Source organism: Neovison vison, chromosome 4, assembly GCF_020171115.1.
Source record: "Neovison vison isolate M4711 chromosome 4, ASM_NN_V1, whole genome shotgun sequence".
NCBI lineage: Eukaryota > Metazoa > Chordata > Mammalia > Carnivora > Mustelidae > Neogale > Neogale vison.
In genome coordinates, this window is record NC_058094.1 from 93,640,900 (window position 1) to 93,646,171 (window position 5,272).

Sequence of the window (5,272 nt, forward strand, 5' to 3'; positions counted from 1 at the left end):
GTCTTTCTTTGATTGTGTTGTTAATTGGTTTATATAGTTCTCAGATCCCATGGTATAGATATTTAAAATTGTTAGATATTCTTGTTGGACAGACCTGTTGAGTATGATATAGTGTCCTTCTTCATCTCTTCTTATAGTCTTTGTCTTAAAGGCTAAATAATCTGATATACGGTTTGCCTCCCCAGCTTTCTTATGATGTCTATTAGCATGGTAAGTTGTTTTCTACTCCCTCACTTTAAATATAGAGGTGTTTGTGGTGCTAAAATGAATTTCTTGTAGATAACATATTGATGGGTTTTGTTTTTGTATCCATTCTGATATCCTGTGTCTTTTGTTTGGGGCGTTCAGACCTTTTACATACAGGGTAACTATTGAAAGGGCACATTCAGCGTAATATTGAAAGATATGAATTTAGTGCCATCGTGTTGCCTGTAAAGTGACTGTTACTGTTATTGTCTCTGTTCCCTTCTGGTCTACTAATTCTAGGCTCTCTCTTTGCTTAGAGGACCCATTTCAATATTTCCTGTAGGGCTGGTTTAGTGTTTACACATTCTTTTAGTTTTTGTTTGTCCTGGAAGCTTTAGTCTCTCCTTCTACTTTCAGTGATAACGTAGCTGGATATAGTATTCTTAGCTGCATGTTTTCCTCATTTAGTGCTCTGAATATACCATACCAGTTCTTTCTGGCTTGCCACGCTCTGTGGGTAAGTCTGCTGCCAAAATAATATTTATATCATTGTATGCTACAGACTTCTTGTCCCAAGCTGCTTTCAGGATTTTCTTTTTGTCACTAAGACTTGCATTTCTACTACTAGATGACAGGGTGTGGTCCTATTTTTATTGACTTTGAGAGGGGTTCTCTGTGCCTCTTGGATTTGAGGCTTGTTCCTTTTGCCATATTAAGGAAATTCTCTATTATAATTCTCTCCAATATGATTTCTGTCCCCCTGTCTCTTATTCTTCTGGAATCAAAAGTAATCTAATTTTATTTCTCTTATTGTATCACTTAACTCTCTAATTCTCCCCTCATAGTCCAGCACTTGGTTGTTTCTCTTTTGCTCAGCTTCTGTATTCTCCATCACTTGTTCCTCTATACCACTAATTGTCTCTTCTGCCTCATTTATAATAGCAGTAAGAGGCTCCATTTTTTTGCACCTCATTAATAGCTTTTTTTAAATTTCAGCTTCGTTAGATTTTAGTTCTTTTATTTCTCCAGAAAAGGTTTCCCTAATATCTCCTATGCCTTTTTCGAGCCCAGATAGCACCTTGAGAATCTTCATTCTGAACTGTAGTCTGACATATTACCAATGTCTATATTGATTAGGTGCATTGCCTTCAGTACTTCTTGTTCTTAATTTTTCTTGTTCTTTTTTTTTTTTTGGTGAGTTTTTCAGCCTTATCATTTTATCTAGATAAGAATATATGAATGAGAGAATAAAATACTAAAAGGTTGTCAAAGACCCCATAAAAAGCATGCTAACCAAGTCAGAAGGGACCCAAAGTCAGTGGGAGAATAAATGGGGTAAAAAGGTTTAAAAAATGTATATATGTGTATGTGAATATTCCCAAAATATTCATCATACAGTTTGTGACATTTAAAACGATTCTTGGCTATGTATGTTCTATAACCATTTTATTATCATTTGTCAACATTGTTTTTATTTATTTTATTTTTCTTAATTTATTTTTTATTTATTTTTGTCCATAACAGTATTCATTATTTTTCACCACACCCAGTGCTCTATGCAATCCGTGCCCTCTATAATACCCAAACCTGTTACCCAAACCTCCCACCCCCGCCACTTCAAACACCTCAGATTCTTTTTCAGGGTCCATAATCTCTCATGATTCACCTCCCCTTCCAATTTAGCCCAACTCCCTTCTCCTCTATAACTCTCCATGTCCTCCATGCTATTTCGTATGCTCCACAAATAAGTGAAACCATATGATAATTGACTCTGTCTGCTTGACTGATTTCACTCAACATTGTTTTTAGAACTTTGCTTGATTTGATAACAAAAATGGTATTTGTTTTTTACTAGTGTGCATTTCTTAACTAGTAAGGTTGATTTTTTTCATGTTTGTTATTGATCTCTTGAATTTCATTTTTCAGTTTGTAGGTCTGTGAACTTGAGTCACATATTGGTTCCATCTGAACCTTGGCTTCCTTTTCTATAATACCGAGCTAATAATAAGAACTATGCAAATAATTTGAGACCTACATTATACAATAAGTGTAAAGTATTTAGACAGTGTCAGAGGCCACAATTCAGAATATCACATATCATGACTCTCTTTCGACCCTTGGAGCTTGTATTACCTACTATATGGAAAATTAATAACCTTTATCTGATTATATTGACTATAATATGCTGCTTATATTTTATATTTTTTATTCAATATATGTTTAATAACAAGCAATCGTTAGGATCTGTTACTCAGATTCTTCATTTATGAAGTGGAAATACACATAGTACTTATGAGTTTTTGTGAAAACTAAGTAGGTTTGTGTACGTAAAATTCTTGGAACAAAACATGGCAGACAGGTAGTACTAAATAAAGGTTATTTATTACTAGAATTTTTATACCTTTTATCATTTATTATTAGTATATGGAAAACACAAAATGTTAACATTACAAAAGAAAATACAATTTCTGGATCACCTGGGTGGCTCAGTGGTTTGAGCCCCTGCCTTCAGCTCAGGTCATGATCTCAGGGTCCTGGGATCGAGCCCCACAATGGTCTCTCTGCTCAGTGGGGAGTCTGCTTCTCCCTCTTCTTTTGCCTGCCTCTCTGTCTACTTGCGATCTTTCTATCAAATAAATAAATAAAATCTTTAAAAAAATACACTTCTTTAAAAGACCTATGGCTTAGACCTTCCTTATACCACCCTGTAAGATTTGATTGGAGATCAAGCCGAAGAATGCAATATTCATTGCATTCAATGCAATAGTGAATTGTGGACAGGACACCTGGGAGGCTCAACTGGTCAAGCATCTGGCTCTAGATTTTGTCTTAGGTCATAATCTCAGGATTGTGAGATGAGCCACATGCCATCTCCACACTCAGCATGGAATTTGCTTGAGTTTCTCTCCTTCTCCCTCTGCCCTTCCCATGTTCATGTGCACTTCCCACTCTCTCTCTTTCTTTATAAAATAAATAAATAAGTTTTATTTTTAAAAGTGGACTGTGGAAAATTCAGATTTGCATACATTTTTTAGTTCTTTTATTCAACAAGCATTGATTTAGCACTATTCTATGGCTAATATTGTGCTACATATCCTAGGAATATGTTTGTGACTAACAATAATAATATACAATTATACAACAATATATAACATATACAATAAACTATTATATATATATATATATATATATATATATATATATATCTGCTTTTATAGTAAGCTTTATAGCCAACTTTACAGATTACTCACTATAAGTCAGGCTGGGAATTTTTCTAAATATATGATTATCAGAAACACAAAATAATGAAGATGTGGTCCATATACACTATGGAGTATTATGCCTCCATCAGAAAGGACGAATACCCAACTTTTGAAGCAACATGGACGGGACTGGAAGAGATTATGCTGAGTAAAATAAGTCAAGCAGAGATAGTCAATTATCACATGGTTTCACTTATTTGTGGAGCATAACAAATAGCACGGAGGACAAGGGAAGATGGAGAGGAGAAGGGAGTTAAGGGAAATTGGAAGGGGAGGTGAACCATGAGAGACTATGGACTCTGAAAAACAATATGAGGGTTTTGAATAGGTGGGGGATAGGAGGTTGGGGGAACCAGATGGTGGGTATTAGAGAGGGCACAGATTGCATGTAGCACTGGGTGTGGTGCAAAAACAATGAACACTGTTATGCTGAAAAAATTAAACTAATTTAAAAAATAAATAAAATAGACAAAAAAATGAGACCTGTATAAAAACACCACTGATGTATAGGTGAGTAAATGAGGGTCTGAGGTGGGTCACTCTCTCAAGACTGTAAACCAGTAAAAGTCATAGGTAGCAATATTGTACCTCTAGGTATCAAGTGGAAGATGCCTCTGAGATGAGCATGTGTTCTCAGAAAACTTAAAGACTGGCACAAAGAACCAAATAGTTATAATAAAGTATGATAAAAGCTACAATGTGTTGTATTTGAGGTCTTAATGAGAACACATATGAGAACTCTCTAACCCAAAGAATGAGAACAGGAAAGACCCATCTAAACTTAAGCCTGATGCATCAAGTGTGATGATGGATGCTGTGATGAGAGGTCAAAATGTTTCTGGGGGAGGAAACAGTGTAAAGGTCCTGAGGTGATGGAGAATAAGGATTGAGGAATGACATAAAGTTCACTGAACCTGAAGGGGAGGATAATGAAAATGAGCACAGAGATTTAAGATAACCAAGTTCAGATGCTAGAGCAGCAGAACCCCTCTTCTCTTACAGGTCTGTCCAGAAAGGTAGTGTCCGACCCACCTTCCAATGACCCACTTACAGTAAACAGTGCTTGAGTATCTGAAAGTGTCACAACCTTGCAGGGAGAACAATTCCAGGGAGAATTCATGGGAAACCTGCCTCTCTACTTCCATCCTTTTTTTTTTCTTTTGATAATCCATAGCATACTATATCTCCTTTGAATAAAGTCTATAAAGGTTTTTGTAGGATAGTTTTAGAGCAAAAAATTAACGTATAATGGTAAACAGAGGATGAGTTGTGGGAACAGGATGAACTTCCTAGGAGGTTGGATTAAGATAGTGAATGGTGGATGGCCCTTTTAAAATGTCAGAGAGTGAGTGAAAAAGTTAAAGTGATATGAAGAATGGTTTTGAAAGGGTATGAATAGAGGCAATTCTTTCAAGGAGCAAGTCAATATTCTATAAAACTGGAGAAACGTTTGATGGACAATGTAAGAACAGAACAGCAAAGGAGAGAAAATAATTTAAGGATAACATAACCAAAATATGAGTACAGGTGAGAAAATCTGTCTATACCATCAAGTTAGAAAGTATAAAGAAGAATTCAGACAAGAACAAAATGTCACACAGGAAACATGGAATGTACAAAGAAAAGGAAATTAAGATTGATTTTTCACATATTAAAAATAAACAGTAAGAGTACAAAAAAAGAATTCTTTAAAAAAGAAAATGATATGTTACATAAAACAGAAATTATGTGTTCCAATGCCAATAAGTTAATCAAGAAGTTAAAATTTATGTTTTTTTAATAATTATTTATTTATTTATTTTCAGAAAACCAGTATTCATTAT